Raw genomic sequence first — 13,044 nt, 5'->3', positions numbered from 1 at the left:
TACTGTTTTATTTGCAGACATAAAATTAGTGCCTTTGAGATCTGAACCTTCTTTTTTCATCTTTGCTCTTACATCCTCTTTTGAAAAAGTTTTCTGTAGTTTCCTCAACCTTGCTGGCTACCTCCTAAGCCCAAGAGCCAGAATGATCTCTTCAATGTGCCTGTCCAATTATGTCACTCTTTTACCTTAACCTTTTCAGTGACTTTTACTGCTCTTAAACCTACTAGATGGCACTGCATAATCGGGTAGGGATACCAAGAACTGGCATCATCTGCCTAACCTTGTCCCAATTCTGTGAAGCTTCTGAAAACTGTGGTGGCTCCATACCTCTTCAGCTCACCAGACTGCTATTCAGGAAGTCCTCAGACACACCAGACTGGGTCTAACTTTTATAAACTTGCAAAGATCCTTCTCCATACCACTTAACACAACTTCTCATTATGCAAATACGTGAGTTGATTAAAGTCAAGCTCCTGGGCCAGAGTGTAAGCTTGGTGAGATGGCAGCATTCACCACTTATCCACTATGCAAACTCAACCTCTGGAAAGGGCATCAATAGCATTGCTGCAACCAGTGGATAGAGGATGTGATGAAGGAGAGAACACACAGACTGCTCCTTGAGAATTAACTTTTCTACAGTTAGAATTTGAAGTTGAGAGTAGAACTGTGATTGCCAGAAGCTGGAGAGAGTAGTGGGGAGGAAAGGATAGAGCAAGTTCAATCAAGTGGTACCAAAATGCAATCACATAGTAGCAAGAATCTCTGATATGCTACTGTGCCATATAACAGAAATCTTCTACACATTTAAAAAAGCTAGGAGCAAGGATTATGAAAGTTTTAATCACAGGAAAATGGTAGCTGTTTGAGGAGATACATATGCATTATGGTTTGGATATAAGGTGTCCCCCCAAATCCCCTATGTTAATGCAGGAATATTCAAAGGTGAAGTGATGCAATTATAAAAGCCACAATCTAATTACTTCATCTTAATCGAATGGGCTTACTGGATGGTTAAGTGTAGGAAGATGGGGTGTGGTTGGAGCAAGTGGGTCACTGGGGCCATGCCCTGGAAGGCTGCATGTTACCTGTGGCTCTTTCCCCTTCCATCTCTCTTTCCAGCTGCCATGAGATTGGAAGCTTTCCTCTGCTACATCCTTCCACCATGATGTTCTCCCTCACGTTGGGCCCAGCCATCGACCAAACCTCTGAAACTCCACACCAAAACAAACTTTTCCTCCTCTAAGACGTTCTTGTCTGCTATTTGGTCACAGTGAAAAAAAGCTCAGTAACACAATGTGTAAACGTGAACGTATACGTCTTCTGAAATATCACATATTATCTTGTAATATGCACGAGTTTTATGTTTTATGTACCTGTTAAAATATATCTGATTACTTTTTTTTTTAAATGATGGAAGGATCCATAATCATATGAGTTCTGCTTTTTGGTCATTTACTACCTACCTATACAATGAAATGTTTGCAGTTGAGATGTCCTTGACATTTTCTTTTGGAAAGAAAGGGAATAAAATAGGGAGCACTCAATTGCTAGGTAGAGGGAAAATGAACACAATTAGCACACCATGGAGCAGGAGGAAAACAAGCCGTGCCATCTGGAGCTAAGGATAGAACTCGACTTCATGATGTCCCTGGCTGTTCTCTGAACACTCTTTTTACTTTGGTAAACTTAGGTATGCCTCAAAATAGAAACAGCATGAGCTCAAAGTCACTTTTTTTGTGTTTAGAGACAAGATCCATCACCTCCAGACAGCAAGACCACAGGCACATTGACAATACAGTCTCAGCATTCTGAACTTAATTTTTACAAAGACTAAATGAGATGACAGGTATAAGGAGCCATGGTGGAGCCTGAGATGCTACCTAAGTAAAAATTATTTGAATTAAAACATCTTATGGTTCCTCTGATCATTTGACTCATGCAATTACCTTTATGGTGGACTCTCCAGACCTCTTCTCTCCCCACCTTGAGATCCAATTCTTCCAGCCACATATTACCAGTAGTAAATGTCACAGTGGCATTTCAGTCTGCAAATCTAAACCTGAATGTGTCATCTTCCTTCCCTTTTTCTAGATCTTTCCATATACCTTCCAACCTGTCTTATTGTACTCAAGAGTTCATAGTTTGAGTGCTGGGAACAGATGCACACTAGTCACATTCTACCTGAGTGATGTTGGGAAAATTATTTCAGCTCTCTGAAAATCCTTCTTTTCATCTATGAAAGAGAGGTGGTGATAATTATCTTTTAGACTTATTAAGAAAATAACATTTTCTCACATTGTCTAAGACAGTAAAGAGTTCTGTCTACTAAAATCATTATTAGGGACAACACAGTCATCTTTGACATCCCCCCCACACACACACACACACTTTGATGCTGCCCTCTGTTCATCCCAGCCTTCTCCATGAATCCCCTTCCTTTCTGTCCTCAGTAATGTTGATCTACTAAAGTCCTCAGGACTTCTGTCTCCCCCTTTGTCTCTCACTCTGTACTCATCTGCAGAGCAAGGACTACCTGAAATATGTGGATATCACTTCTTTATTCATCTCCTCTTACTCAAAGGCAAGTTATGAGGGAAGAGACCACATTTATCTTGTAATGTCCCTCCTACATCTGAGAATAGTGGCTCACATTGACTGTGTGTCTCAAATTGCCAGAGAGCCTTCTTGGAAAGCAAGTGTGAATTCTACTGTACTCTGTTTACAGTCTGAATGAGTCTCCACTACCTGATGCCAGGGACTAGAAGGGAGTTCTCCTTCAAAGAATAGCCTGACAGTGCCAGGTACTAGAAGGGAGTTCTCCTTCAAAGAATAGCCTGACAGTTACAAGAAATAGCCCCCTGGGAGACATCCTGCCTGGGAGACACCCTGCAGCCATCTATCTCCCTGAGACATCCTGCGGCCATCTGTCTTCCTGAAACATCCTGGTTATCTCACCTTGTGAAGACATCCAGCAACTGCCAATAAGAGAGCTTCCCCATTCCCAGCCCATAAATACCCCGTGTGAACAATAAAAGTTTGCAGCTTGATCAGACTCCTGTCTTGCTGTCACCTTTCGTGTCTCTTGTCCCTTCATTCCTCCCCATCTAGGTTTGCCGCCCACGTTGATGTGTCCTGCTGGTCGGGACAACCTGAGACAGAGCCAATGTAGACACTGCATTGGAGTATTCTAGTCACTTTGACTTTGATCTTCCACACCATCCTCTGTCTACCATGAATCTGCTAGCAAAGGACATTGCTTGAGCTTCCCTTTCAAGAAAGAGACAGGACAGAAAGACATGAGTGGCGAGAACATGAGGTTAAAGAAATAATTCTATAAACTGGGCCCACTGTGCTGACCCCATATGCTTTCTTTTCCAAGAAGCCATTTATCTGCAGCCCTGCTCCGCTAAGTCAACAGTTTGCTGTCACATTCCTCAGCAAACCACCTGTTATCTGCAGGCGAAATGCAGGCCAAAATAAAGAAATAAGAGGAACCAAAGTTACCCAGAAGGGGAGACTTTTCTGACCCTCTTCAAAGGCTAGATCCCAAAACTCGGGGAGATAAGGATAATTCATTCTAACCATAAAATCTGCAAGAATTTATGGCTGAGAATTCAATTAGAACCAGCGTGGGACAAGTGATCTAGAGTTGTCATGGTGGTAGGGACTTGAACATCTGATGACATCTTGCTGTCAGTCAAAACTCAGAGGTTAACCTGGGCGGGACTCTCAGGAAACTTTCCTGGTACTCCCAATAAAACTGGAGTGCAGAAGAGGCATGCCATCCCTCTCCTTCCTGAGAGGACCCCCTCTCTCCCTTGCCGCAGTCTGGCTGGGCACAAATCACGAGCCACTCAAGCAGGAACAAACTATTTCGGAACTCACGCAAATGCCACCCATGTGGCCCTTCCAGGCATACCACACACCAACCAGAACTCTCTCCACCGGAACTCCACCCACCAACGCGAACTCTCCAGGAATCCCTGCGAGAGCTCAACCGGAACTCCAAGAGAACTCAAAAGTATACACAGCTTAGCTTAATTATCATCATCTTAATGGCTCGCTGGCATCACCTCTCAAATCATTACTTCTGGCAAAATGCCAGGGGCCATTCCGATTCCGCTGTGGCTCTCAGCACTCCCTTAAGAGTGTCCCCTCTTTCTCTTTTCCTATCACTTCTAAAGAACTCATGCCCATTACTTTCAGTGACATGTTTGAAACTTTTCTGACTTGGTTACAAAAATAAGGGTTTGAAGGAGTGTTTTCGTGCTGCCTCAGTTTCCTGAAGGGCTCCAGCCCTATATCAAAAAGAAAAGTTCCCAACTGCATTATTTTATCTACACTTATCCTTTCAGTTGTCATTATTTCTCCCTAATTCTTTAGCAACCAGCTTAAATGTCCCTAGTCTTCCCTGGTACCTCCAAGCTAGAAATGGCCTCTCCCTTGTTGGAAATCTCTTAGCATTTTATCTGCTACTTTCCTCCTTCCTCTACTTACACCTTAAAAATGGGGGCCACTATCTGATTCCTTCTAATCCTCTACAGAGCCTAAAATGTGATCTGGAGCCAGGGTCAGATTCTATCACACTGAAGAATTTTCAGGATTAGTACACAAAGGCATAAATCCTTAGGGGGAAATAAAAGCCTTCTTTTACACCCTTGAACATTCCTTTTTGTTTGAGCCTTCAGAATCTGACTTGCTTTACGTGTGACAAACTATGCAAGCAAGAACAATAGAAGTCCTCACATTACTGATGCTAAATCTTCTTTTCTAACCAGCTCAGCCATCCCTCTTAGTTTTCACACTGAAAACAACTTGCAAATTGCTTTTCACCCACTCACCTGGGGTGAGTCATGCTCTCTGCCAGGTGAGTGGAGGAGAATGCTAATCAGCCACTTTTCCATCTGAGATAGGAGAGCTTTGGATTCTGTTTCTCTCTCATTTCTATCCTTCTAAACCTCTGAAACTCTGCCTTCCCTTTTTTAAACTAGAGAGTAGATACTGTTTTGCACAGATTATTTAGGGTAGTTATCTTGCATGTCACTGTGATGAATACCAGCCCTGCAGCAGAATCCCTCCAGAGAAGAGAACCCACCCTACAAAACACGGACACATCAGGGGAGCCCTGATACATGTTAGCTTATTAAAAGCCTTGAGATGTTTTGTTATTAAGGAAAGACTATACCTCCCTGATTTAATCCAGTGCTGTCTAATTCACTTGAGGACAAAACACACCATTCTTTCCTTTCCTGTAATATTATTTCAACATTCTGCTGAATCCAGATTCCTCCAATAACACTGTGGAAAACCGTGACAGTGCTTAACTAACACAGCTATTGGATTCTAGTGTCACTTTTCAGTTCTTTTCCATGTGGGGGAGGAGGGCTGGGACAACATGGTTGGGGTACAGGTGGGCATGTAACAGATCAGAACAATCAGAGGACATGAATTGAGTTGTTCACTTTCAGTGCTGGCAGGATCATTCAAGCAAGTTAATTAACTTCTATGAGTTTCATTTCCTCACCAGTAAAATCAAATAAAACCACATATATAAAAAAAATCAGATATAATGCCTACATATGTATATGAGAATCAAATATAACTACATGTATAAGGATTGCTGTCAGCAGTTTGCAATTAAAATCAGTATTTTTACTTCTTTTCTCTACTTTATATCCCTGTAGGAGGAAGAAAAGCTATTGTTTCACAAGTTTTTGCTTTTTCTCATTGTCAGCACACTTGTGTTCCTACAGTTCCTGAGACAGACACACCCTTCCCCACTCAGGTTAACAAAACTGGGCCAAGTTTCTCTTACTGGTGGTCACCTGGCCAGACTAAAAGTCAACCTGCATCCTATAGGGAGATCTGTTAGTACTACCTGTTAGTACGCTGAGCATACAACAGAAATATTGTAATATGTTATGATTGGAGGCCGTGACCCCACACAGGACTCTGGACCTCAGTTTTTGAGCAGGACCCAAAGCCCTCGAAAGACTTGGCGAGCACCTTATCAGATTCACCTATCAACACATCTGCAGACTGCCAAGACTTCACTCCACTCCCACACAGGTCACTCAGCTGCTACCTACCCACAGCACAGCCATCACCCGGCTCCCCCAACCTCACCAGATACCCTGGCACTGAAAGGAGACTGCTTCCATCTTGGTTCAACATCCTCGCCATATTATGTGGGGGCAGTTTCCAGATCGGATCTCCAGGGGCCAGGGGATTTTCACAGAAATCACCAGCACTGTGACCACCCGCACAGAAATCAGAGCCTCTAAGCTCAAGTAATTCTCCCGACTCTGGACCCAAAGCCCACAGTTCTAGCTCACGCACAGCTCACAAGCAGCTTAGCAGAAACACCTATCAGCACCTCTGCAGAACTCCAGACTGTGTGCCACTCCCACACAGGTCACACGGATGCTACCTATCCACAGCACAAGCCATTGCCCAGCTCCCCCCACATCACCAGACACCCCAACACTGGAAGCAGACCAACTCCATCTTGGAAAACCTTCCTCGCCATTTTGTGATGGGCAAGGCTATCAGATAGGATCTCCATTTGAGCAGGTACCTGATTTCTAATTCCTCCCCACTCCCCAGCAGTGTTAACTCAGCACAGAGGCCACCCAACACAAGAACAGCTCTCCATTGGACAGGAGTGCAGGGCGAACAGGGCACTGCCCACCTGGTGAGAGGTGGGGGTGAGAGGTCCCCTGCAGTTGGTACTTGATAAATAAGAGAGGGGAAGGGACTAAAGTCGGAGCATAACAAAGAGATCAGAATTTGGGAATCTCTAGGTAGGAGAGGGAGACATACAGGGGGCTCAAGTCAGACGAGTGGTCACAAAAAAAGATCCATTAGGCGCTATTCCCTGCTGGGACTGGTGGGCGGCACTCCCCACTTCCATATGCTCCAAACCAGGTCCAGTCTTCACACCCTGGTTACCTACACCGTCCTGAGGGCAGAGACACGTACTGGATAAGACATCTACTGGATGATAAGAGAAAGAAACGAATCTCTAAGATGATTTTTTTTCTCCTTTCTCTTCTACTCTTCTATCCTCTAGCCCTCACAAGCCCAACATGTGTAAAACCAAGAACTTTGAAATAGGACTTTGAGGAATGAGTCACCTGAATAATATAATATAGAGGAATTGCATAAGCCCTTTTTTTTCTTTTTCTGTTTTATTTCCCTTTTTTCTTTCTTCTTCCTTCACCCTCCAAATTATACTATTTTAACATCCTGTATTTTTCTAAAAGCATGCGTGTTTGTTTTATGTACTCTACTGACTTCCCACATAACTGTCTACCCCAAATTATTTCCTATGTATTCTCCCGCTATTAACTCTCTTAATTGGATTTCTCCTTCACAATTCCTAAGATATAGTAACTATATACCCTCACACCTTTTCTCCTCAACATATCGTCCTACGCCTGACCCCCAGTTCATTGTCCACCACCAGAAAGTGTAAACCTTTTCATAAAATACTGATTATATTTTAAATAATAATTGAATCCAACATTTCTGGGCATACATACTAAACTATAAATGTCTTAATAACAACAATTTGTTCATAGGTGATGTATTGTTGACATTAGGATCTACTAACAATGTCCTTCCCCAAAAAGGATTGATCTTGGGACCCTACAAGAGCAGTACAAATCTATAGGGTAAAAACTCTAACACACCAAGATCCACAGCTGGAAAGGCAGACACATGAGCAACATGAATAGACAAGGGAAGACAGTACCACAAACAAATGAAGATAACATATCATTAAGAATTCACAGCTATAACAGAAAAATGACAGAGGAAGATTTCAGGATATACATTGATAAAATGTTCTATGACCTCAAAGAAGACATAAGAGAACAAATACAAGCAGTGAAAGATCACTTCGACAATGAGCTACATAAACAAATCCAAGAAGCAAAAGATCATCAACACGGAGACAGAGGTTCCCCCCAAAAAAACCCCAAACAAACAAACAAAAACCAGAAATCCTTGAAATGAAAGAAATAATAAATCAAATTAAAAACTCAAATAAGAGCATCACCAACAGAGTAGACCACTTAGAAGATAGGACATCAGACAATGAAGATCAAATATATTATCTTGAAAAGAACATACAGAAAATTTTCCAGAAATGAAGAATGAAATGGAAATCCAAATTCAAGAAGCCTACAGGACACCGAATATTCAAAATCACAACAGATCCACACCAAGAAACATTATAATGAAAGTGCCCAACATACAGAATAAGAAGAGCATTTTAAAAGTCACCAGAGAAAGTAATCAGATTACATATAAGGGAAAACCAATTAGGATAACGGCAGATTTTTCAACATAGATTCTGAAAGCTAGAAGATCCTGGAACAACATATATTGAGCTATGAAAAATAATGGGTGCCAACTGATAATCTTGTAATCCAGCAAAATTAAGCTTCAGATTTGAAGATGAAATAAAAACCTTCCATGAAAAACAAGTGTTAAAAGAATTTATAGCTAGAAAACCAGCACTACAAAACATCCTTGGCAAAATATTTCATGAACACAAAATGAAAAACAACAACGAAAACCAGCAGAGGGAGGTAGTACACTAAAGGAAAAACTAATCAAAGAAAAAAACCAAGTCAAGTTAAATAATAAAAATAAACAAATATGGTTGGAAATACAAACCATGTCTCAATAGTAACCCTAAATGTTAATGGCTTAAACTCACCAATCAAAAGACATGGGCTAGAAGATTGGATTAAGAAAAAAAAAAGATGAGACACTATGCTGCCTTCAGGAGACTCATCTGATACAAAAAGCCATAGACTGAAGATGAAAGGTTGGGAAAAATCATACCACTCACATGGACTACGGAAGCAAGCAGGGGCTTCCATATTGATATCAAATAAAGTAGACTTCAAGGCAAAATTAATCAAAAGGGATAAAGATGGGAATTACATGTTGCTCAAGGGAACCATACACCAAAATGACATAACAATTATAAATATATATGCCCCAAATAATGGTGCAGCTATGTTTGTCAAACAAACTCTTCTCAAGTGCAAGAGTCAAATTGACCACAACACAATAATCTTGGGTGATGTTAACATACCTCTCTCACCAATGGATAGATCTTTCAAACAAAAGTTGAATTAAAAAAACTGTAGACCTCAATAACACAATCAATCTGCATTAAGCAGATACTCTTTCTTTCCAGCAGCATATGTTTCTTTCTCTAAAATAGACCATATACTATGCCATAAAGTAATGCTCAACAAATTCAAAAAAGTAGAGATACTACCACGCATTTTATCAGATCATAATGAAATGAAATTGGAAATCAACGACAAAATAAAAAATAAAAACTTCTCCATCACCTGGAGACTGAAAGATATGCTACTCAATCAACAATGGGTCACAGAAGACATAAAGGAGGAGATTAAAAAATTCACAGAGGCAAATGAGAACACAGACACAACATATGGAAATCTCTGGGACACTATGAAAGCAATACTAAGGAAAATTCATTGCACGGAGTTTTCACAAAAAGTCAAGAAATAAATGACCTCATCTAAAAGCCCTACAAAAAAAAGAACAAACCAGCAGCAAAAGCAATTTAAGGCAAGAAATAATTAAAATTAGAGCTGAAATCAATGAAATTGAAACAAAAGAAATAATTGAAAAATTGACAAAACTAAAAGTTGGTTCTTTAAAAAGATAAATAAATAAAGTTGACCCTTAACCACGCTAACAAAGAGAAGGAAGGAGAGAGAGAACTTAAATTACTAGTATTCATGATGAAAAAGGTAATATCACAACAGACATACAGAAATACAGAGGATAATTAGAAGTTATTTTAAAATCTTATACTCCAATAATATAGAAGACATTGAAGGCATTGACAAATTTTTTCAGACATATGATTTGCCCAAATTCAGACAGGAAGATATACACAATTTAAACAGATCAACATCAAGGCAAGTAAATAGAAGAAGCCATCAAAATCTTAGCAACCAAGAAAAGCCCAGGACCAGATGGATACACAGAGAGTTCTACAAGACCTTTAAAGAAGAACTAATATCAATACTCTTCAATTTATTTCAGGAAATAGAAAAAGAGGGAGCACTTCCAAACTCATTCTATGAGGCCAATATCATTCCAAAACCAGACAAAGACACATCAAAAGAAAGAAAACTTCAGATCAATATCTCTAATGAACATAGATGCAAAAATTCTCAATAAAATTCTGTAAAATCAAATACAGAAACATATCAAAAAGATTGTGCACCATGATCAAGTGGAATTCATCCCAGGGATGCAAGGTTGGTTCAACATACAGAAATAAATAAATGTAATTCATCACATCAATAGACTTAAAGATAAAAATCATAGGATCATCTCAATAGATTCAGAAAAAGCATTTGACAAAATACATCACCTTTTATGTTCAAAACACTAGAAAAACTAGGGATAACAAGAACATATCTCAACATCATAAAGGCTATATCTACGCTAAGCCTCAGGCCAACATCATTCTAAATGGAGAAAAACTGAAGGCATTCCCTCTAAAAATTGGAACAAGATAGGGATGCCATCTTTCAACACTTCTATTCAACATAATTGTTGAAACATTGGCCAGAGCAATTAGATGAAAGAAATCAAAGGGATGTGTATAGGAAAAGATCAACTTAAATTAGCACTATTTGCTGACGATATGATTCTATACCTAGAAGACCCAAAGAGATCCACCAGAAAACTTCTAGAACTCGTAAATGAATTCAGCAAAGTAGCAGGATATAAAATCAGCACCCATAAATTAAAGGCATTTCTGTATATCAGTGACAAATTCTCTCAGAAGGAAATGAGGAAAACTGCCCCATTCACAATAACCTAAAAAATAATAATAATAAGATACTTGGGAATCAACTTAATGAAATAGGTGAAACATCTATACAATGAAAATTACAGAACACTAAAGAGCCAAATCAAAAGAAGACCTTAGAAGATGGAAAGATCTACCTTATTCTTGGATAGGCAGAATTAATATTATCAAAATGAGCATTCTACCAAAAGCACTAAACAGATCTTATGCAATTCCGATCAAAATCCCAATGGCATTCATTATAGAAATAGAAAAGGCAATCGTGAAATTCATCTGGAAAAATAAGAGACCCAGAAGAGCTAAAGTAATCCTTAGCAGGAAGAGTGAAGCAGGTGGCATTGCTATACCAGACCTTAAAGTATACTAGAGAGCAATAGTAACAAAAACAGCATGGTATTGGCAACCAAACAGACTGGTAGACCAGTGGTACAGAATAGAGGACACAGAAACTAACCCAAAAAATTAAAACTACCTTCTTAGACAAAGGTGCCAAAAACATGCACTGGAGAAAAGACAGCCTCTTCAACAAATGATGATGGGAAAACTGGAAATACATATGCAACAAAATGAAATTAAACCCTTTCACCATGCATAAAACTTAACTCTAAATGGACCAAGGACATAGGACTTAAACCAGAGACTCTATGTCTAATAGAAGAACAAGTAGGCCCTAATCTTCATCATGTAGGTTTAGGCCCCAACTTCCTTAATAAGAGTCCTATAGTGCAAGAATTAAAACCAAGAATTCATAAATGGGATGGAATCAAACTAAAAAGTTTCCTTCTCAGCAAAAGAAACAATCTGTGAGGTGAAAAGAGAGCCTCTATCCTGAGAGCAAATCTTTACCCCTCACACATCAGATAGAGCACTAATCTCTAGGGTATAAAAAGAACTCAAAAAGCTAAGCACCAAAAAATAAATAACCCAATCAACCAACCAATGGGTCAAGGACCTAAACAGACACTTCTCAGATGAGGATATAGAATCAATCAATCAACAAATATATGAAAAAATGCTCATAATTTCTAGCAACAGAGAAATACAAATCAAAACTACTCTAAAATCTCACTCCACTCACAATGGCAGCTATTATGAAGACAAACAACAATAAATGTTGGCGAAGATGTGGGGAAAAAGGTACACTCATACATTGCTGGTTAGACTGCAAATTAGTGTAGCCAATATGGGAAAGCAATATGGAGATTCCTTGGAATTCTAGGAATGGAATCATTTGACCCAGCTATCCCTCTACTCAGATCATACCCAAAGGACTTAAAGACAGTATACTACAGAGACAAAGCGACATCAATGTTTATAGCAGCACAATTCACAATAGCTAAACTGTTGAGCCAAACCTAGATGCCCTTCAGTGGATAAATGGATTAAAAAAATGTGACATATATACACAATGGAATTTTACTCAGCAATAAAAGAGAATCAAATCATGGCATTTGCAGGTAAATGAATGGCGTTGGAGAAGATAATGCTAAGTGAACTAATCCAATCCTAAAAAAACAAATGCTGAGTGTTTTCCCTGATATAAGGAGGCTGACTCATAGTGGGGTAGAGAGGGGGAACATGGGACGAATAGATGAATTCTAGATAGGGAAGAGGGGAGGAAGGGAAAGGGAGGAGGCAGGGGATTAACAAGGATGGTGGAATGTGATGGACATCATTATCCAAAGTACATTTATGAAGATACAAATTAGATGTCTAGCTACTTTATATACAGAGATGTGAAAAAAAGTGTAGTATATATGTGCAATAAGAATTGTAATGCAAAAAAAAAAACCAAGTACATGTATAAAGACATGAATTGGCATGAACATACTTTATACAAAGATATATAAAAACTGTGCTCTATGAGTGTAATAAGAATTGTAATGCATTCCACTGCTGTTGTGTATTTAAAAAAATAAAATCAATAAAAAATTTAAATTTAAAAAGCAATAAAAAAAATAATGAATTGGACAGTCAGTTCTCTAACAGTTAATGCCAGAGAACAGCTAAAATAATTGGGATTTCAGGCTCAATTCTATCTCAGAGGATGCAAAAATGACATTTTTTGGTAAAAGGCCTTTTTGTACTCTCAAACCACATCTGAGCAAGTGACTTCCTACCACCAGAATCCTGCCTTGTGATTTGAGGAACATTGCAGGCGT

The 13,044-nt window shown here is 39.4% G+C and overlaps 1 protein-coding gene across 1 annotated transcript in view; it reads right to left on the bottom strand.

The window, feature by feature from the left end:
* Nucleotides 1-13,044, bottom strand: part of Grm7 (glutamate metabotropic receptor 7) — a 777,046-nt gene that overhangs the window by 82,253 nt on the left and 681,749 nt on the right. The gene's annotated exons all lie outside the window — the stretch shown is intronic.

Source organism: Urocitellus parryii, chromosome 16, assembly GCF_045843805.1.
Source record: "Urocitellus parryii isolate mUroPar1 chromosome 16, mUroPar1.hap1, whole genome shotgun sequence".
NCBI lineage: Eukaryota > Metazoa > Chordata > Mammalia > Rodentia > Sciuridae > Urocitellus > Urocitellus parryii.
The sequence above is the reverse complement of the archived record's forward strand: the minus strand, read 5'-3'. Positions and strand labels throughout refer to the sequence as shown.